At 40.5% G+C, this 23771-nt stretch overlaps 1 long non-coding RNA gene across 1 annotated transcript in view; it reads left to right on the top strand.

Annotated features, from left to right (window-relative positions):
* LOC142213715 (uncharacterized) overlaps positions 1 to 23518 on the top strand; it is a 111363-nt gene extending 87845 nt beyond the window's left edge. The window contains exon 3 of the long non-coding RNA XR_012717243.1: positions 23256 to 23518. This is a non-coding gene — a long non-coding RNA (uncharacterized LOC142213715). The remainder of the gene's footprint in view (positions 1 to 23255) is intronic.
* Positions 23519 to 23771: the final 253 nt, after the last annotated feature.

Genomic DNA, 23771 nt, shown 5'->3' with positions numbered 1-23771 from the left:
AGAAAACCTTTGGAGGGAGTTGAAAGTCCGTGTTGCCAAGCGACAGCCCCAAAACATCACTGCTCTAGAGGAGATCTGCATGGAGGAATGGGCCAACATACCAACAACAGTGTGTGCCAACCTTGTGAAGACTTACAGAAAACGTTTGATCTCTGTCATTGCCAACAAAGGATATATAACAAAGTATTAAGATGAAATTTTGTTACTGACCAAATACTTATTTTCCACCATAATTTGCAAATAAATTCTTACAAAATCAGACAATGTGATTTTCTGGATTTGTTTTCTCATTTTGTCTCTCATAGTTGAGGTCTACCTATGATGTAAATTACAGACGCCGCTCATCTTTTTAAGTGGTGGAACTTGCACTATTGGTGACTGACTAAATACTTTTTTGCCCCACTATATATATATATATATATATATATATATATATATATATATATATATATATATATATATATATACACACATACATACATACAGTGGCGTAACTAGGAATGGCAGAGCCCCGTGGCGAACTTTTGACATGGGCCCCCCCCGACACCGAAGATCTCGACCAAGTCCTTCCTACGCATTCCTGCGCGCTCTATTATGACCAATAGTGGACCCTGCACACAGTATTATACCCCATAGTGGCCACTGCACACAGTATTATGTCCCATAGTGGCCCCTGCAGGACTAAATACTGTCACGTCACCGCTATATACCAGGGCAATTGTGGATAAAAAATCTGGTCATGTGCATTACAATTTAGTAACTCCATGTGCCTCATATTAATAGCAGTTAACCCCATCATGTCCCTCACATTAACCCTTGTGTACCTCACATAAGAGTTACTGATATGTTAGAGACATGGAGGTAATAATAAAGTATCTTCATTACCATTACCCCCATATGTCTCACATATCAGTAACTCTTATGGTGAGGCACACAGGGGTTAATGTGAGGGACATGATAGGGTTAACTGCTATTAATATGAGGCACATGGAGTTACTAAAACAAAAGTAATCACCCCAAATGCCTGATATTAATAAGTATAGTAACCCCAGTATGTACCTGTGTACGTGATATTAATAAGCATAGTAATCCCAGTATGTACCTGTGTACCTGATATTAATAAGTATAGTAACCTCAGTATGTACCTGTGTACCTGATATTAATAAGCATAGCAACCCCAGTATGTACCTGTGTACCTGATATTATTAAGTACAGTAACCCCAGTATGTACCTGTGTACCTGATACTAATAAGGATAGTAACCCCAGTATGTACCTGTTTTCTTTCTTTAGTTTCATTTTCCTGGAGTAGCTTCTTCTTCTTCTCCTCTTGAGTGCAGGACTGCAGGGATAAGCTCCGCCTCCTGGGCTCTCCTCAGCTCTCTCATTGGTGGGCAGAGGACAGGCAGAGAAAGGGGGGGGGGAGAGAGGGGGAGAGGGAGCGTCCTGAAGCGCTGAGAGGAGCCAGACCTGCAGCTCCTGTGTGTCAGCTGTTGCTGCAGCTTCGGGGCCCCCTGTTGGTGGAAAGTATTCCACCAACAGGGGCCCCGATCATTATACTCGGGGGTCCGAAAAGACCTCAGAGAATAATGATAGCAGCGGTAGCAGCTGTCACCGGGCCCCTGATGTCCCGGGCCCTGTGGCAGCTGCCTCTGCTGCTATGGTGGTAGTTACACCACTGTATACATATATATACAGTCAGTTTCATAAGCAGAGGGACACAATAATTAAAGGGACTGAAATTGGACTGAAGCCCGCATGAGTAACTACACAGCATTGCTTCTTATGCCTGACATCTTCACAGTCATGACATTACTACAAGCAGAAGATGTAAATCCAGGATAAGAGGCAGAGCTGAGCAGTGATTCCAATGGGCTCCTGAATGTCCCATTGCACTCCGACCTGATTTGCATAACAATAATATCTGTCAATTTATGGAAGTACATATATATTTGTGATTCTTTTAATGTCTCCTAAATGGCAAGGTTTGTGGTTTAGCATGCATTTTGTATCTGACATGTTTCCTTTTTGCTGAAAGTACAGCGCATATTGAAGTTACAAGTAAAAGGAATCAAATAATGAAATTTCAGCAACTAAAAGTTATACAGGAAAATCGTTTTTCAACAAACTTCATATAATCATGTAAGAAAATATTCCTAAACCCCAAGAACGAATGGTCGTGGGTAATACTATCTTGTATACAAAACACACTGGTTATCAGTGATAAGTAACAATAAGCCTGACAATGGAAAACTATCTTTCTGTCTCATTATACTCCATTATACCCCACATATGAGCTGCGCTTATCCAATCAGCTCCCCTAATACTGGAAGCACAGCTCCATCACATGGGTGGCCTCAAAACTGGCAAGATGTTCGCCAGCTCTCTCTCGGAAAATGATATCACAGAAATCCCCCTCGTTCTCCTCTGGTATTGTCTCTGGACCCAGATTCCGTGGCGTGGCAAACTTTGCAAATTGATGTTTTTCCTTCTTTTCCGTGGGATATGACAGAATTCAGACCTCATGTCTGGGAATCAGACCTGCTGCTACTTTTTTCTCAGACTCGGGCCATCCAAAATAAGCCTTTGAAGCTTAGAATTGATTGGTCTAATGGTAGTGATAGATTATTTCCATCTTAATGGTTATTTATTCCTTAAGTGGAGTTTCCACAATTACAAAAAGCTTGACACGAGTGAGGAAAAGCTGCAGACAGTGTGCAGACATTAAATGCACTGCAATACTCCTGAGCAGAACAGTTGTAGGTAATCATTCCAGTAGATGAAAGTATACTTATTTCTCTACAGAGTGGATTCAATCTCTCCAGACAGTCATAGTAAAGAATGTAAAACTAAATTCCAGTGACAGTTAAAATAAACATCAATTAAAAAGTAGTCACATAATAATAAAAAATTCTGCAAATTAACTGTTTTGATCTTAATTGGCCGTTCTGTCGTGTATCTTGGACGAGCAGATATCCATAAGAGCAGCTTTTTCCTATTCTTTCTGTCCCTGCATTACAGTTATGTATTTGTATGACCTGCTGCGAACAAGTAAAGGGATATTTTCATCACTTTAACTATGTCTTGCCACCAAAGTGGATAGTGGAGAGGTGGTCACACGTGCCTCGCTCCCTGTACTCAATCCTATGAGACTTCCAAGAAGAGCCGACACTCTCTGATCAGTTACTTTCAGAACTCTCATGGTTATCAAAGGGGAAAGTTGTATCTTTGTGACCACACCTACACTAACTGCAGCTGTGAGGTGGGGATTGAGGGATCCCCATTCTTAATATAGATGTGTGTATCAGGGGGACACTCACAAACTACTACTAGAATACTCCTATGAACATGAATGCAGCTATTACAATACTGCCTCCTATGTGGAAAAAAAAGATTATGATGATATTGCCCCGTGAACCAGAATAAATACTGTGTACAATAATACTGCAATCTATGTACAAGACTATAACTATCATAATAATGTGTACAAGATTAGAACTACTATTATACATCATAGAAAAAGGAAAAAAAGTACTTAAATGGGTTGTCTGAATTGTAAAAGTTCCTAATACTGTTCTATGTAAAAGACTTTAACTATCATAGAACCCCCATGTACAAAATTATAACCACTATAATACTACTCTCTATGTACAAGACTATAACTACCTTAATAATACTACCTGTATACAAGATACAAACTACAATAACACATAACAGAAAAAGACAGAAATAACTTAAAAGGCATTGTCTGAATTGTAAACGACCTATAAGACGCATCTTACCCATAGAAGTCTATTTCACATCTTGACCCTAACCTCTGCTTTGTTTGAATGCGACTTGAAAAGGCAGATTGTCCTGGAGGTGGGACTAACAGAATAGTAACAGGAAGATTGTCTTTGGTGAGGGTGTCTTGGAATGCTCTCTCCAAGGTTACCCTTACCCTTATCATTGGCCACCTGAGGAAAACAACCAATGCTATTGACAAAGGAGACATCATGTCATCACAAAAAGCTTTGCACTCTTCCAGCCATGTTATAGGAGTTAGATTTCTATGGGTCAGATACTTATTTTTCACCCATAGGGACTTTTACCATTCTTTTTTGGTGAGCACACAACCTTTTGAAATAAAAAATGGGAACAGTAAAAAATTAAAGCTTACAAGTCAACCTTCTTTGTTGCCATAGAGCAATTGTTTGCTCCATTTTGATCCTGCCCTTCTTGACATCCATATGCTATCACTGTGCTACCTCATATATAGATTCAATAATGAGTGTCAGAAAGTGCAGGAGCTGCGGTATGTCCTACAAACACTGTGTACTCGAAAAACGTGCCGGACAAATTTGCTCTGTATATCACTGCTTTGGCTACAGTCACTGATGCATTATCCAAGGAGTCAAACATTTCATTCGACAGAGGCAGTTCCCAGTGTCAGCTTAATGGTCTGGAACCATAGCAGCGAGGATGTGGAAAATGGAATATTTTACAAGAAAAGTCATAGGATTGGGCCTATTTAATTCAAGGGGTTCACTGCAAATTGTGAAGGGATCAGTAATGTAATTGAAGTTTATTGAGAATGTTGTGACCGAAATGTGCATTATACAAAACAAAACAAAAAAGAACGTTTAGACAATTAGTATTCACATGTTATTTCTACATTATTACACATATGCATGGGATTCTTTTCAGAATGTCTGAATTTATCTTGTTTTAACCTTAGGTGTCACTTACTTTGTATTTGCAATGACACACGATAAATGGTGTGAAAATGCTATATTTTTTGGCATCTTTATTATCTATACTTTTTGTACTCTCAGTATTCTGCGAGCATCAATACTTGAGAAAAGCTGGCTATGCATTTTAGATAGCCAACAGTTCACTCGTCCCCTATACCTATGCCTGTTCAGTTTGGCCAGTGCATGTGCACTGAATGTGAAGATAAGAAACACCTGCGGCAACAGCTTACTTTCTCAAGAAAAAAAATGGATTGGACAGCTGAAATCCAATTTCCTGTTCCTCATCTTCCATGACATCTGTTGTAAGGGAAGCTACACCATCCTATACTTTCTACCCATACAAAAATTCACTTTGTACCATTGCCAAGCACTCTTAGTTGCCCCACATAGTATAATGCTCCCCAGTGGCCCCCATACACCTAATAATACTCCCCAGTGGCTCCCAGGCAAGTAATAATACTCTCCAGTGACCCTCAGGCAAGTAGTAATGTTCTTAAGTAGTCCTCAGGCAAGTAATAATGTCCTCTGTGACCTTCAGACAATATCTTCAATGGCTCCCTCCCATAAGTAATAATGTCCCCTAGTGGCCCCTAGAACCTAATAATGCTCCCCAGTCGTCCCCACACCCATCGTAATGCTCCCCAATGGTCCCCAGACAACTAATAACCTCCTCAGTGTCCCCCAGGCAAGTAGTAATATTCCCTAATGTCACCCAGGCAAGTAGTAATGTTCTCAAGTAGCCCCCAGACAAGTACCGTATTTTCCAGCGTATAAGACGACTGGGCGTATAAGACGACCCTCAACTTTTCCAGTTAAAATATAGAGTTTGGGATATACTCACTATAAGACTACCCCTCTTCTGTTGGGTACCTCTTTTTAATACATACTTACCTGTTGGCATACTCTTTAATGCATTTTTATTTGCTTTCCAGTCCCGAATAGAGATGAGCGAATAGTATTCAAAACTATAGTTTTGAATACTTCGCTTCCATAGGAATGAATGAAAGTGGCCGAACACCAAGGGGTTAAGCACTGGCCGCTTCCATTTATTCCTATGGAGCGAGGTATTCGAAACTATAGTTTTGAATACTATTCGCTCATCTCTAGTCCCGAACCATCTTTTATGTAAAGGAGGGTTCACAGTACCGCCGCTGTCCGCCCTGGGATTTTCGTCCTAAACCCCGGAGAAACTGGACAGGCGGCGGCTTGCCAGCGGTCTGCTTTACAACCCATTCATTTGAATGGGTTGTAAAGCAAACCTCCGGTGTCCGTATGCAGCTTCTCTGCCTGGATAACCGTTTTTTTTTTTTTTTTTTGCATGGACAATCTGGCGGGGCCAGATTTAATGTAGAAATACCATTTTGGGGAATGTCTATTGCTTAGATCACCTTTTATTTAAATCAGAGGCAAAACAGTGAAAGAAAAAGGGGATTTGGCACTTTTGATTTTGATGTTCACCGTACAGAAAAAATATTTTATAAGTAGACCGGACATTTTCGGACATAGGGGTAACTAATATGTATATGTATCACAGTAGTTTGCTTTTATGTATATTCTAGGGAAAAGAGGTGATTTAGAACTTTTTTTTTATTATGTCTTTTTTTTAAACTTTTTTTTTAATTATTTTTATTAGCCCCTACCTAGGTGGCTTGAACTTGCAATTATTTGATTGCAGTCCCCATAGACGGCAATACAAGTATATTGCCATCTATGGGAGATTCTGTACATTACTATCGCGGCTGGTCATAAACTAGCTGCGATAGTAATACTGCTATGACAGGCCTGGGAGCCTTCACTAGGCTCCCGTCTGTCACTGGAACAGGTCGACTCCTCCAATCTCGCCACACAGGAGCCTGCCTGCAACTTTAAAGGTATGGGGCCAGGAGGGACCGGCCCCGGGGGTGTTTTTACACTTTGTGGATGGAAGAAGGTTAAGTTTTAATGCCTGGAATCAGAGTACATTCTGATTGCCGGCATTAGCATCGGGCCTCCGCGTATAGCGGAGACCCGGTTGCTATGGCAACCGCTCTGCAGCAGAGCGGTTGCCATTAGCTTTACATTCCCGGTGGATGCTGTGGAGGTCAGGGCTACAGCATCGCTCCACTCCTGCTGCTGCAGGAAGTCAGCGGCGACAGGAAGGTTGCGATCCCGCTTCTCCACCCCCTGCCCCACCTTATACCCGGCGTATAAGACGACCCCCGACTTTTCAGAAAAGTTTTTGAAGTTAAAAAGTCTTCTTATACGCCGGAAAATACCGTAGTTATGTCCCCCAGACATCTAATATTGTCCCCACACTGTGGTTGTGTTACATAAAAAAAAAAAAAAAAAAAAAAAAAAAAACACCACTTCCCTATTCTCAATCCCCAGAGCTCTGTGATATTTCTCCTCTGCAGGTCAATGCACAACCCTGAATAATAGAGTAAGAAGCTAAAGCCTTTCTGCATTGCTCTATTCAACTACAACAGCATCCTAAAGATACCCATTGTTGCGGCACTCCTGGGGGGTCTCCACAGCACCGCAGTTTGGAACCACTATTATAGAACCTACAAGACAATTAATTTGTAACGTCCATTTTAGCCAACAGTTTAAGGCTGAGGCCTCATGTTGGTGAAAAGCAGCTTTTTCTGTTGCAGATTTCTGGTGCTGTGCTGTTTTGAGCTAAATCCAGGAGTGAAAAATAAAGGAAGTTCTTATACTTTTAACCTTCTGCTCATTCCACTCATGGAATGAAGGCTTAAAAAAAAACACAGCAAAATCTGCAAAAAAAAAAGAAAAAAAAAAAGAGCTTTTCTGCAATGTGGGGGCGTACTCTAAAGTTCTCTAAATTGTCAGAGACAGCTGAAGATCTGATTTTACTTCCTAATACTGAATGTCCTTTCTGAACGAAATCTGCTGGAGCATTCATTCAGATATTCAATGGACACTGGACTGTAAGACAAAAATCATCATATTGGAGACTGAAGAGCCAAATACTGGAGTAGAATAAATCAGCAGTGATCAGGGACACGGAAAAATTGGCTGACACACTGGTTCTAAAAGAGTCTGGATGGCTGACTGTACCCCCATCACTAAAGGGGTTAACCTGGAATGCTTTTTTGGTAGCCTATAATCTCTACAGTGGATGATTTTTGCTATTTACTTTGGAACTTTCCAGAACTTGTCTGCATTATTTTTCTAACAGAATAAAAGCATCCTGTGGTTTATTTAAATACTTTTCATCTTTGCTCTTGGGGTTCACAATTTCCAGCCATGATTGTGACTTCTGACGGCAACATTTAATCATGAACTACTAACTTTTGAGTAAAAACCTCTGGTTAATTTAGAAGATTCTCTCCAACGTAAATGAAACAAAGAGGTAGTGACAGCACAACTCTACCATCTACTACCATCACGCTACATTCACATGTATACTAGGAAGTCTGTTCTTCTGGTCTATCGGAGGACGAGAAGAACATGAACATGAACGGAGCCCATTGACTATAATGCGGTCTGATGGATATCCATAATGTGTCCATTTTTTTTTTTTTTACGGAAATCACCATACGAATAAAAAGGAAGCCTTGCACTACTATTTTATCTGGCACTTTCTGACACACTGTGATGGAGACTCTGAATGGAGATTCTGCACAGATGTGACCATAGCCTGACTACCATGGAATATAGGAAACAGAAGGAAGGCACAAGTCACACATTGTGTTGCTATAATTTGCAATACTTTTTCCAATGTCAGCAATTGCATCACTACTGTCATTATGGATCTATTTTGAGGGCATATTTTGATTAAGTTTATAGGGATTTCACTATCAAAGTGTTTGTATTTTTCTTGTATCTGGCAAATATACTGTAAATCAATTACAAAAAAAAAAAATCAAGTCGATGAAATTCCTGGAGTTTTTGCGAACAGTGTGCAGTCTTATACTGGGATATAAAGGAACTTTCAGGCTGAGGCCGCACCATGTGGAAAAAATATGTTTTTTGTTGTAGATTTTGCTGCCAGTTTTTGACCCAAAGTCAAGAGTGGCATCAGAAGTAATGGGAAGTGTAAAGGAAACTCTTATACGAAATCCAATCTTGACTCTGGCTCATAAAACTGAAACAGAAAAACACAATTTTTATGCAAGATATGGCCTCAGCTTGAAAGTTCCAATATATTTCAATCTCTGGCTACATAAAAACTCAAGGAGTTTCATCTACTTGGTAGTGTCCAGAACTATTTGGTTTTCCTGTCATTCATTTTTCCTTGGCCAAAGATCTTTACTTAGTATTTGATTTGTATTTTTTTTTTTGCTCTTGCTTACATTAGTGGTGAGTAACCACTGGTGTCTATTGCTGAGGGTTGGTTAAGAAAGGGTTGTTCTTTGGCAATCCTATAGCACTAGACCTCAACTATTATGGCTTGTGATAAGCTTATCAGCAGACCAGTGACTGACAGGCGAGATCTCATGAGATTCTGCACAAAAGGGATTTTATTGAAATTATGACAAAAGTGGTGTTCTCACCTTAGACATTTATGGCATATCCACAGAATATGCCATAAATGTTTTATAGGTGAGCGACTACCTCTTAGTTTATTCTTTGCTTATATGTAAGCATTATGAATATACCATACATGTTTAACACCCATAATACTATCTCACCATCCCCTACCTCCAATACCAGTAAATAGCAGGTCAGCCCAGTGTAAGCATTCTCCCACTTGTCTATGAAAAGGATATGCATCTTATCCACAGTCATTTAGACTCAGTCCTGCTCCCCCTTCGTACTTTCTTGCTTTCCCTCATACCAAGATTATCTTTAGTGATTCTTCCATCTGCGACTTGAAAGCCACAGCTAGCTTGCTGTAATAATAATAACAATAATAATAAATTTTATTTATATTGCGCCAACATATTCCGCAGCGCTGTACAATTTGTAGGGTTCAAATACAGATAGAAAGATGCATTACAAAGAAAGTCATTTCACACAATGGGACTGAGGACCCTGCTCTCAAGAGCTTACAATCTATGAGGTAGAGGGGGTGACAAGAGGTAGCAGGGGCGGCATTGCTTATACAGAGGTCAGACAATTTTGTAATAGAGGTTACTGTCATTACACAAACATAAAACTTTATGAGCAGTCACCAGTCGCGTCCTTTAACATGTGGATGGAGCTTGGACCTATAAAGTTAGCCTGAAATGGTATATCATGTGGGGAAATGTGGAAGCGGGGACAGAGGAGGGTTATATTTTGGGGATTCTAATTATAGTACGGAAGGGTTTACGTTAGAAATTGTGATAGGCCTGTCTGAAAAGATGTGTCTTTAGTTTGCGTTTGAAACTGTAGAAATTGGGAGTTAATCTGATTGTCCGGGGTAGAGCATTCCAGAGAAGTGGTGCAGCTCGGGAGAAGTCTTGTATATGAGTGTTAGGTTATTGAGTGAATGGAGAACACGAGTTGGGCGGTAGACAGAGATGAGGGAGGAAATGTAGGGAGGTGCGGCATTATGGAGAGCCTTGTGGATGAGAGTAATAACTTTATATTTTATTCTATAATGAATAGGCAGCCAATGTAGTGACTGGCACAGACCAGGGGCATCGCTGTAGCGTCTAGACCAGTCTTTCTCAAAGTGGGCGATAACGCCCCCTTGTGGGCGCTGGAGGCCTATAGGGGGGCAGTAAAGGGCACAGAGAAGATTGGGGGGCGTTGAAGCGGTTTAGAGGGGCGATTTGGCTAATTTAAAGGGGTGGTATCATAACAATGATTCTATCTATACTGCTTGTTAATGTGGATTTAAGACTTTTCCTAAATACATTGCTTCAGCACAACTGCTTTGTTTGTCCACTATCTTACTTTATTCACTTCATTATGGACACTAGCACCTGGCCCCCTGCTCATTGCTGAGGGAGCCACATGACGTAGCTCCCTGCTGTGTGGGGGGAGAGAGGGGGGGTGGCTGAGTGTACGGAGCCAGCCTGTGTCTGCACCACACATACACATCACATACACATCACCTAGTTCCCTGCTGTGAGATAGAGGGGGGGGGGGGGGGGTATGTGGAATAAGTGCTGCTTTCTTATATAAAGCAGTCTAAATCCTACTGGGCTAAAGGACCTGTTCTCTCTGTTCACTAGGATAAAGCTTTATTATATAGAGCAGGCTGCTAGTGGAGAGAGGAGCCAGGTCCTTTAGGAAACTCTGTACAAGGTAAATCCAAGTCTACAGGACCTTTTGATGACATCACAGGCCCTTCAGTCATCCCATAGGATCACGCTATATGGTGGGCGGAGCTACATGCTAATTTGGGGGCGGGGCTAATTGACGCGAGCAAACAGGAAGAAAGAAGATTTTTAGGCAGCTTAGAAGGCAGATCAAGCTTCATGAGGCTACCCCTTTAAAATTGTTTTTTTGCTTTTAACACAAACTTTACCGCTTTACCGAATTTTGGCTACAAAAGCCAATCTCGCAACTGTACCCTGGATTGTGGTCCATCGTTCAACGATTTTTGATAGCATTCCCATCATCGTATTTGTGTGAATGTGGATTTAGTGCTGTGGCAACGTTGCTAACTAAAAAAAGAAATCGGTTGCAGATTACCGAACGCGGTGACTTACGGCTGTTTTTGAGAAAATTCGAGCCTGATATTAACAAACTTGTTAAAAATCATCAAATTCATCCTTCACATTAGATTAGTTTTAAAATTAAAATTGAAATGTTTGTTTTAATAACATGAATAAAAGTTTTCCTAATATTACAAAATGGTGTTTTACATTACCCTCATCAGAAAGTCTTATTTTCACATGACACACATAATTTAATTATTAACATAATGACTGCGATTGTGATTCTTAAGATGTAGTAAAGTAAAAAAAATTCTCGAAGTGGGCGGTAGACAAAATAAGTTTGAGAACCTCTGGTCTAGACTGATAGATGAGCCTGGCCACTGCATTCAGAATAGATTGTAGAAGGGAGAGTTTAGTAAGGGGAAGACCGATTAGTAAGGAGTTACAGTAGTCAAAGCGAGAATGAATCAGAGAGACAATAAGTGTCTTTAGTGTATCTCTGGTAAGGAAAGGGCGTATTCTGGAGATGTTTTTGAGGTGGAGATGACAAGAACGTGCGAGTGATTCAATATGAGGGGTGAAGGAAAGGCCTGTGTCAAACATGACCCCGAGGCAGCGGGCCTGCTGCCTAGGAGTTATAGTAAGGCCTGAGACTACAATGGATATATCCGGGACAGATCTATTAGATGGTGGAAACAGTAGTAGTTCAGTCTTAGAGAGATTTAGTTTCAGATAGAGCGAGGATATGATATTAGAGACAGCAGAAAGACAGTCAATGGTGTTCTGTATGAGTGCAGGGGTGATGTCACGGGAAGATGTGTATAATTGGGTGTCATCAGCATAAAGATGGTACCTGAAGCCAAATCTGGCGATGGTTTGTCCAATGGGGGCTGTGTAGAGTGAAAAGAGCAGGGGGCCTAGGACCGAGCCCTGAGGAACCCCAACAGCAAGGGAAAGAGGGGTGGAAACAGAGCCCACAAATGATACACTGAAAGTGCGGTCTGAGAGATAAGAGGAGAACCAGGAGAGCGCAGTGTCATTGAGGCCGACTGAGCGGAGCATAGTGAGGAGAAGTTGATTGTCAACTGTATCAAAAGCTGCAGAGAGGTCCAGAAGAATAAGAATAGAGAAGTCACCATTGGATTTAGCCATTAGGAGATCATTGGAGACTTTTTTTTTTTTTTTAATGTAGATTGTGAGCCCCACATAGAGCTCACAATGTACATTTTTCCCTATCAGTATGTCTTTTTTTGGAATATGGGATGGAAATCCATGCAAACACGGGGAGAACATACAAACTCCTTGCAGATGGTTTTTTGCCCATGGCGGGATTTGAACACCAGGACTCCAGCGCTGCAAGGCTGCAGTGCTAACCACTGAGCCACCGTGTGGCCCCCTCATTGGAGACTTTTGTGAGAGCCATTTCAGTACAGTGCAAAGCACAGAAACCAGATTGTAAGGGATTTTTTCAAAAGCAGAGTTATAATAGCATGCTTGAAGGAGGATGGGAAGATTCCAGAAGAGAGAGAGGTTAAATATTTTAGTAAGGCAAGTCATGACAGCAGGAGACAGAATTTGGAGAAGGTGTGAGGGGAAGGGGTCACTACTGCAGGTTGTAGGGCGAGATGAAGAAAGTAGTTGGGAGACTTCCTCTTCTGTAACAGGTTCAAAAGATGAGAATGGAGAGTCTGAAGTGCGGTTGGTGAGGGGATCAGTACTATGGTAGGTGTGGGAATCAATGCCACCTGGGGCTTGGGCAGTTATTTCCTGACGGATCTTATCAATTTTATCATGGAAATAAGTGGCCAGGTCATCAGCACTAAGGTCTGTGAATGGCGTCTGCACCTTGGGTGTGAGTAAGGAGTGAAAAGTTTCTGTACATTATCTATTACTGTGTATGGATTTTATAGTCTCCATTATTCTTTACTCTTGTGAACTCTGCTTTACCATGTACAGATGCCTCAGTACCAGCGTGGCCTATAAGTTTATTGATGGGGTCATATCTGCCAAATTTGTTGATTCTGAGTTTTCAAGCTGCTCCCAGCCTTGACTAGTTCTGGTAAATTTGCATATATGGATCTAAGTTTTTATAAGCTTATAACTTATAACCCCATTATATACTTACCCCTCTTCCTTCCAGTCTTCCTTCTGCAGGACAGCTCCTCCCTCTTTCCTGACTGCTATAGACCCAGTACTGCTCTCTAGCTGACGATCCTCTACTGTGCAGGCCTCTGATGCAGCTCCCACACCTGTGCAGTACAGGTGGATTATCGGTCAGAGCAGAGCTGGGTCTATAGTGAGGCAGATATCACAAAAAGAGGAGGAACAATCCCACAGTAAGAAGCCTGGAAGGAAGAAGATAGGTAAATATAATCGGGTGGATGGGGTGGTGGTGGGGAAGTAGTGACGGGGAAATGGATCATCACCAGACAAAGAGCTAATGTCCCTGGGACAGTCACATGAATTTCTTTCCCTATCTTACCTATGCGGAAAATGCCAGCGTTTCCATAGGTATAACTGACATGCTTCGATTTACAAAAGCTCAATGGTTATTGAAATTGCAGCTTTTTAGCTGCAAATATTTTTCTCCAATGTGTGTATGGGATTAGCCAGAATCCCACCCAGTTTGCAGGTACTGTAAAACATTGCATTTTTTGTCCAAGGCATTTTCGCAACATGGACCCCAGCCTATAGAGGTATTTTATATTAACAGATGGTGATCTATCCTCAAGATAGATCATCAATATCAGAATAGTGGGGGGCTAGAAACCTATACCTCACCAGTCAAAAAGAATTGTGTGTACTAACTAGACTGGGTTACTCGAGATAACCAAAAATATATAGTTATAGTTTGTGGCTGACATGGTTTTCATTAGTCATGTATGTATATCTAGTATACTGTTTTTAGATGTACAATTTTAAGTTAAACGAGACTCTAGAACAAATTCTCAGGATGCTAAGATAATGGCTTTATTACAGGTCAAGTAGAGTAGTCTATTGAGACACAGCTTCAGAACTGCCAGAAAAAAATACTACCAAGTTAGCCGACTGTACATTAACTTAATGGTGACCTCTTATAAGTCTGTGGGCTTTAAAAGCATTGTCAAATAGACAAAGTTAGATGAGAATGTGCTAGATTGTTTTATTACATGCAGAGAAATTGCAATGGCTTTAGTAAAGAGGTCACGGCTCATATTTCAGTGTCCACTTTTATTGCTTAGTGATTAATGTTTTAGGGTCTCCTTCCATGGGTCCAAAGTAATTTTATGAACTGAAATCCAAGGTTGAGGTCAAGAGAAGTAATTGTTTAACCTCTTAGGTCTGTGTCTGTCTAATCATATTAAATCTGAATTTCCTGGACTATGCATATTATGAAGATTAAATTTAAGTGAACCTTAAGAAACTTTTTTTTTGTGACTAAGTCACAGTTGCACCACCCTCTGGGTTGCAATGCAACTATATTTACTAACTTGAGCAATACAGTGGACGGGAGTCACAACCAAAGTCACCATGTGGCCCTAACCTAAAACAGCAGCTTGATCACAGTCACTGTTTTTACAAGTCTACTATCTTAGCTCATCCTGACTGTATCTATGCCCAAGCTGCTGTGATTACAGGACAATATTAGCTAAAAGCTTTCCCCATGGTCACAAAATTATCTTCTGAGTAAATTAAAGCGGTTTTAATGCAATATTCCTTTTTTGACCCAACCCCAAAACGTTGGGGGTTTGTTGTCTACACAACGCTAAGTTTAAGTCACAAGCCTCAGCAGTGTCCCTATGGCTTATGACATCTTCCAGGAGGCTGGAAGAGGGCTGAAGAGGACCCAGAAAGAGCAGTGGACTCTACATAGAGCCCCACAAGATCTTAGGGAAGGTGAGTATAACTTTGTTATATTTTTTTATACCTCCTCTTTACCTCTTTGCCTATTATACTCTGGGGTCTGAAGAGAAATCTGAAGAGTTCTGGATCACTGCCGGTTCTATCGGAACAAGTTCAGCACAAAACACATTTTTTGGCTGTGCTGCTCAACTCCAAAATAAAACTGATCCTCAGAGGTTCGGCCATCTCTAGCTCTGGGAATGTAATACAAGCTAGTGGGTAAATACTCACTAAAACTATTGTTTTCACTATATTATAATCTACTAATAGAATTACTATTGTCCTGTTGGTTCCTTTCCAAATATATTTAATAAAGACTTGAAAGTTGATCACATAAATTCTTTCACTCTCTAATATTTGGTGAAAAATATCAACAAAAACAAGAAATATACTTTAGTATAACTTTTTTTTTCTTTAAGTAAAATGTTATACTACTTGAATGCTAGATATACCTATACATTATCCCTCCATTGAGAGTCACCTGGGGCATGCGGCTCAGCCAGTCGTCCACCCCCCCCCCCCAATTCTTTGATGAAATCTGAGCCATTGTTTGGTATTGTCATACTTGTGAAATGACATGGCTTTTTCTTCTCTTTTAATTTCTCGAAATGCCGCTGGTAATTTTGTGGAACTTCAAACAACTTCTAATTCCAAGTAGTTTATCTTAGAAGAAGTTAAAATAAAGTGTTGTCACTGAATTAACAATAATGAAGATGTGGAGCCTCTGATTAAATACATCACTACATAATTGATATTTCTCTACAGAACTATTTGATGAGAAGGAAACTGCATTCTTCCAGACCATTATACCTCATTTCCCTAGAGCCTATGCTACAATAATAAATGCTGTGTACATGTTCTGTGGCTGGGTTTTAATTATTGAGTATTCAGTACCAAACCAATGCCAACTGGCTTAGGCAATTATCCTGTTGCTACTGTGAAAATGCAAGGGAATTTTGTATATACATGAAGTGTTTATGAAAGGAAAACAAGAAGCAGAAGAAATGAAAGGGTGCAAACTGTGGGAAAGACTTAAAATCTTTCTATAGATCACTCACATAAAGTTCATCAAATAAGTCCATCTGTAGGTTAAAGGAAATCTGCCACCAGAACTATAAATGGGCGAACTGCTCAAGATTTGCTTTCTGTTTGTGTTCGGTGGCTCGGGGTCCTGACTCGTTTTGGGTCAAACACGTTTGGTACAAAACACACCTTAAATTAGCTTAAAACATAGTGTAGAACACTCTTAGGTCTCCTAAGAACCAATCTATAAAGCATAGTATAGAAAACTCGTTGCAACCCATCTAAGCGAAAATCACTCCGCACAGAGAACTAAATGATCCTGAAGTCGTCTTTTCTTTTTGGTTGCTATGACTCCTAGTATCTTTATCTATCTGCTATTCTGAGCTTGTATGTGTTCTTTTCTTGTAATATATTACTGTATTATCCATGCTACTGTAACTCATTGAATTTCCCCATGGTGGGACTATTAAAGGATTATCTTATCTTATTTTACAACTTTTAGTCAACTTTTGAAAAATTTCATAAAACCCAAAAACATAAATTATACTTCAGAAATGTTTAACGCTCCCTTCTTTACATGTATTAAAAAAAAATAAATAAGTGTCACGATTGGTCCATGTATGGACAGGGCACTGTTACTGTCCTCTTGCTAAAAGAACAATAGAGAACATAGACCTTTCTCTGCAAGTTATCTCAATGTAGTCACTGGATCAACCACAGCCCTAAATTCAACTCTATTCAAATAACTCTCTGTCATCTGAATTTTCAGAAGTCATTAACACTGTATCCTGCTCACTCACCAGCTCCCTGGGTGCTCTATAGAATAGGAACATATGGTTATTCAATCAATGGTAAATATGCAGTCAAGAATGACAGAAACCACAAGAAGCCAGTCCTGAGGTTCGACGCACAGTCAGGTTATAATTACAGTTAATCCATAGACTTAGATTGTCTCTTGTAGAATTAAAGTGTTAGATTGAGCCACAAATGTAGGTTTACAGAACAACTAGAGATCCTGGGTAGATACAAACTGACTTAAGACTAAATAAGTAATCAGTGCACATTTTATTCTTGACAAAAATACATAGCAGACAAAACACATTGAAACGAAATATGTTTAATAGAAAATAACCCTAAACTGATTTTTTGTGATTTCACATTTCAGTATCCTATATTGACACTAATACAATCTTGTAATGTTCACTCTGGCCACTGAACCTCATTATAGGCTATAGAAATAACTTCTCTGTAGTCGTTTTATTTTAAAGGGGTTGTCCCATCACAAGGATCCTATCTATACTGCTTGCTAATGTGAATGTAAGACTTTTCCTAAATACATTGCTTCAGCAAAACTGCTTTGTTTGTCCACTATCTTACTTTATTCATTTTTTTTTTTTTTACACATCCCTTGACTTATCTGGTCATAAGTCAAATGATGTATCTGCCTGCTCTGAGGGGGGAGGGAGGAGGGGCTAAGTGCACGGGAGCGAGCCTGGAGGGGGGGGGGGGTAGTTTACCCTTTGGGGGGGAAGGGGCCGCCAATACAGACCCGGCATCTGCTGTAATAGAAAGGCGGATGCTGGGGACGGTTAGACGCCGACACAGATGCCTGCAACATCGCTATGCTCCTGCCCTGCATGAAGCCAGCAGCTGCAGGAGCAATGCTGCTATTCCGGGCAGGGTGGGGGGGGGGGGGAGGGTTTGCATGCACGCTTATAGATGGTGAGACCAGTCTAGCCTTCACAATGCAAATACAGACCCGGCATCCGCTGTAATAGAGAGGGGCGGATGCCGGGTCTGTATTCGCATTGTGAAGGCTAGACTGGTCTATGAGCGTGCACACAGGGCCAGCGGCATTTTGCCGCTGGCTTTGCATATGTAACCCCGCCCACCAGTGACGCAACAAAGCAGGAAGACAGAAGATTTTACAGCAACGAAGACTGGTGAGTATGTGACGTGGGAATACCCCTTTAATGATAGGATGGATTTCCATGAAATATAACAATTCTATTATAAAAGCTGAAGGCAGAAAACTGAGGAGCCATCATTCACAATAGATGATGATCACAGCTCAAAATCAGTGAGTCATATTCAAATGTCCATGTGGCTGCAGTAAAACATATCTCTGAATTTTGTTAACAGCAGCTCAGGTAAGATGAAGTCCCCATAATCTTACACACAAAAAAATGAAATATAAAATAAATTATGAAAACATATTAGGGGTGTTCAATCTACCTTAGGGTAGTCTGTCAGTGTTAGAAAGCTGAGCTTGTCTGTGTAGGTTGCAGGCTACATGCAATACACATAGTAGCAGGTCAGTCTGAGGAAGGCACTAGAAGTGACAGGATGGCAGGCGCACTACAGTGTAGGTCTATCAAAATATTCATTGATTTGGAGATTTGTTCCATGATTAAATTCCTTACAAAGGAAGAAAAAAAACCTACATAGATGATTTTGGAAGATCGTCAGGTAAAACTCCGCGTTAATAGTTTATGAATTAGGCATTTCAATTGGTGCGGTTTGCAGCAGTCAGCTCGAAAGGTCATGCAACAGTTCTTTTTGGGTTATAGAAGGTATTTTATAACTAGAATTCAAGGCATAAGGTATGCAAATATCACAGTTATTTCTCATGCGATTTGGAGGTAACATTCTCTTTGTACTAAATGCTTCACACTCATATCTTTTAATTCAGATTCCTATGTTTTCACATATAAGTCACTCATTCTTTGCATCCATAGTGTATGTAGTCAGAGATGGAATTTCTATACATTCACTGTGTGTGTTTCTGCTTAGTTTATGTTTTCACGCAAGCTATTTGCATGATTGATTAACATTTGTGCTATCCGTCATCCTAGATCATTACGTCTCGTGCACTCGTTCACTCATTACAACCCTCCAAGACAAAAAGTGAGTGCTTTCAGAAATTCCTGCAAACCAATAGCTACTTAATGATCGTCTGGAACCAGCTTTAAGGACATGGGGCAATTTGCTACTTCTTTGTTCCACCGCTCTCAAAAGCTGAAACAGTATATTTAGCTGAACGCATTAGCCAGTCTGATTTAGTCTCAACAGATATTTATTGTGAAAGTCATGAGGTGGAATATCAGTCAAATTTCCTGCAGCCCTGAGCCATTGCTCACATCCTTCAAGGTAGAGCAGACGACCATGGTTATGTAGGTTATGTCAGTGTCTTGCAACGTCCAGGCATACGTTGTGAAGGAAAATGATTTATTTGGATCACTTTAGGTCTATCTTGGGCTGCAGGGAAGCAACAGGCTATGGACAAGGCCTCACGTCCAGTTATACAACTGTGATGTCTCCCGTATCTACAATACAAAGGAGGCATTGGGTTTGCAGCAGGTTATCTAATCCTTATCATAAATTACTGTATGTAGACAGTGTGGATTGACATGCATCAGATGGGCAATAGAGAAGCAATTCGAATTGAGGGGAAGGGGGATCATTTTTTTTAATCATTATTACTAAAACCAGTCCTACTCCATGCACTAAATCAAACCTAGAAGATAATATAACTAAAGGAACTATTCAGGCAAAACTAATGCATTGCTGTAATGTCATGGCCTGAGGAAGCTGTACATCACAAATCCCTGTGGTGAATCCCTGTGTCATGCTGTGCCCCTCAGGCTCTCCCCTTGGCATAATACAGCATATCAGTCATGCCTTGAGTGTTTTTTTTTTTTTACAAAAATACCTTAAATAGTCCAGTATGTGAATGGATACAGTTACATTCCCAATTACTAGCATTGCATATCCTGAGTTAGGCCAAGTTTATGAAACATTTTGGGCTGCTGTTTGGTAAAGAAGCCAGGAGAAGCTCTGAAGGAAGGCTGTGTCCTATTCCAGTATACAGGGATAAAGTGGGGTACATCACTAATAGGTCCCCTATGGTGCATGCTATTCTATTCCATATCACAAAAAGATATGGCTGCAGGGCATCCAGCACTCAGGGAAAAAATCCAATAGTTTATTTAGAACACATGGAATAATTAAAATCCAAGTAGCCCACTAAGAATATGTTACATGCCCAAAACATGTAGTCTACTTGAAATGACTATATAAATAAAGCTATTGGGTTTTATCCCCGAGTGCTCAATGTCCTCCATTTCTACAGCTGATGTATCTGGGACCAACACTGTTTGTCTGTGCAAACAACTGGAGTTTTTATCACCTCGAGAATGCCTGGGTCAGCTGATCCTAGACCTGACCATACATAGATTTTATACAGTGTGAGAAGGTGACCGGCAGAGTCCAGGTCAGCCGCAGGTTTCTGACCTATGTGTGGTCCAGGGCGAATCTTGAGTAGGCCTCAGCCCAGGTGTTAGAGCCTTGGCTCATTACTGGGCCAGAAAAGGCTGCAGAGCCTACATAGCATTGCAGTAGAATGGCATATTTTGCCATACTAAGCAAATAGTGTTGTCGTGCATTAAACAGGAGAAGACCCTAGGCAATGTTTTCTGTGGCCATTAGGAAATGTTAAGTAATAGTCTGTAAGTTGGATGCAAGAGGATTCTGTGATATGCACTTCACAATGCTTTCACTGTATACACAAAGGAATAAAGTGGTCTTTAGCCCAATAACTTGCTTTTGGTTCTAAACATGCCCAAACATAGATGAGAAAGCCAAAAACATTCCAAGTCTGAGAGTGTATTAGAATGAATGATCTAGGTATCTCCCTTTTTAGCTGAATCAGTGACTACACTGGCTGCTTGCCTACAGTACATGGCCTTATAACAGATTCCTTAGTCTTGCGTACAATTGATTTAACCTCTCAGAGAAGAGATGTAAGGAGCTTTTTATTAGCTCCTGAGAGGACATATTGGTGAATGAAAATGCAAAAAAGGAATCTGCAGGAAAATGCAGTAATCTAATACAGGATTACAGAAATAGTTTTTCTGCAGCTCTTTTTTTTTTTTTGCAATGTGTGGATGAGATTAACCCCTTAAGGATGCAGGGTAGTTTGTACATTAAAGGGGTTGTCTGGGATAACTATAAGATCCTACACTAATCTAAACACCCTCCCCCCGCCTGCTTTCTAAATTACATTATTAATCAAACATGTATATTTACACATATACATCACATGACCGTCCCAGGGACATTTTCTGATTATCCGGTGACGATCCATTTCCCCATTTCCAGAAAACGGATCGTCACTACTACTCCCCCTCCCCTCTCCTCCATCCACTCCATCATACTTACCTTACCTATCTTTTTCCTGTCTAGGCTTCCTTCTCCGGGGAACGGCTCCTATTTGAACTATGCAAAGGCAATCAGGAAGCCATGGCCCTGTAATTGGGGCTGATACATTTAGCATCATTTACAGAGGCAGGATCCTAACTTGAAATGCAAAACTGATCTGGCTCCTCTAGGAATCAGCAACTCCTGATCCTGGTCCCCAGCAGATGAGGTGACTGCCAAGTCAGAGAGGACTCCCGTAGCTGTATAGCACTCATTGAGTTCTGTACAGATAGTGATTGGAAAGTCAAGATTGATAATAAACTGTTCCTGCCTTCTCTATAGAAGCTCCGATTGTCGTTACAGCCAGCTCCCTTACTCTGGAGCTACAAGTACGCCGTAGCCAGTGACCACCTGGATGTATAAAATCAATGGGCAGTCCAGAACTTGTTAATCATTCCTTAGTAGAATGACTTGTTTGCTTACAATCATTGTCTTTCTGCATGACCCATATTCTTTTGAGATTTAGCTCACAGACAGATGTCATTACATTTTCCTTTATAATTTGCTGGTATAATTCACAATTTGATGTTCCATCAATGATGGCAAGCCATCTTGGGCCAGATGCAGAAAAACAGGCACAGACCATGATACTATCAATAGCCTTCTGGTTTGTCCAGGTGATCTTTAACAAGCTGCAGATTTTCAAATGTTCTGGAGACAAGTGACTTTCTTCTTGCAGTCCTTCCATTCACACCATTGCTGTCCACTTTCCTCCTTATGGTAGACTCATGAACATTAACAATAGCTAATGTGAGAAGGCCTTTAGTTGCTTAGATATTTATTTTGTGACCTTCAGAACCATTATACACCTTGGTCTTGGTGTAAGCTTTATTGGTCGACCATTCCTGGGTAGGATAATAATGGTCTTGAATTTCTTCTATTTGTACTCAAAATTGCCAAATGTGTGACTTGAGCCCTAATCTGCAACTCACCCTCCACATTGCAAGAATGCAGTTGGTGCCTGGCAGGGATCAAGGAGACTTATTATAACACAATTTTCACGGGGAGATGTGGGAAGGCTGCAGCCTCCACATAAATCTCTAGGTCCCTGCACCAGTTTATTAAGACAGGTGTACGATATGCTAGTCTTAATACATTTACCACCAATCTTTCTGACTGCAGACTGATGAAGTCCAAGCTCTTTAGGGATGGTCTTGATACCTTTTCCAGCCTGATGAGCATCAACAACTTATCTTCTAAAGTCCCCAGAATTTTCTTCTGTATGTGCCATGGTACACGTCTGCAAATAAGTCTTCTTAAGATAAGATTTTGATAGACTCCCTTTAAGTGAATGTGTCACCAGAAAATGACTCATTTTTTAAAATCAGGATTTCTGTTTGAGTTGGGAATCAGACAAGTCTTTAGCGGATGACATACTGATGCAATGTGGACATTTTGTTTGGAGGTTGTGGATTACAATTTTCAATTAATGATAACCACTACGGTGTGCATGAGGCCTAATTGTAATACCATTGTTTGAAACCGCCGGACTCAAATTTTACCTTTAACCTGTTAATCCTGAAGGTTCATATACTTTCGCCACTCATATATATGGAAGATGAATTTCTTCTATAAATTAATGACCAATTCTAATATTTTGATTCATTTTCTTGATTTGGTTCTCCTCATCTACTTTCAGGACTCGTGAAATCTGATGTATTTTTAGGTCAATTTTTATGAACATGAAAATTCTGAAGGGTTCACAAACTTTAAAGCACTACTGTAGGTGTCTCCTCAGCTACCAATTAGAAAAAAAACTGTACACAAAATTGTGGGATTAAGATGTACACATTCTCTTTACGTATGCTTTCCCTTTCCAAGGATATTCACTGATGAACATCAATGTCTTATAAAGCGCACCCTCAGCTATCGGATCCTTTTCAGAACAGTGTCAGACTTAAACAATGTCTCCTCTACTGCCAGCCGTCATACAGTTAACACCAGCCCGGCATCTTAATTGGCTTCTAATGGTGAAATATATATGAATCAAGCTCATTGTCTGCAGCTAACAGAGGTGACCTGTTGAGTTATGTTCACAAAGCTGGAGACATGGAACGGCATGCTGAGAAATAACCACATAGTGAACCCAGCAAATATATTTTCATCCATTTTAAAGAGAGCAAGGGTCAAGTTTCCAACCAAAAAGCACTTGTCTCCTGAACAGTACGCATGTTCTAGTCTAAATGCTAAAAAAATGCACTCACCAGCTTATATTACAGTAAAAGCTGAGACTTGGTTTCCGACCATTAATTATGAGCGTGATACAAGGTCCAGTCTTTGCCGAGCCGCACATCTGGAGGAGTCGGTCATTGGTAAACACTGCACGTCTGCCGAAGA

This window comes from Leptodactylus fuscus, chromosome 7 (genome assembly GCF_031893055.1).
Source record: "Leptodactylus fuscus isolate aLepFus1 chromosome 7, aLepFus1.hap2, whole genome shotgun sequence".
Classification (NCBI taxonomy): domain Eukaryota; kingdom Metazoa; phylum Chordata; class Amphibia; order Anura; family Leptodactylidae; genus Leptodactylus; species Leptodactylus fuscus.
The sequence above is the reverse complement of the archived record's forward strand: the minus strand, read 5'-3'. Positions and strand labels throughout refer to the sequence as shown.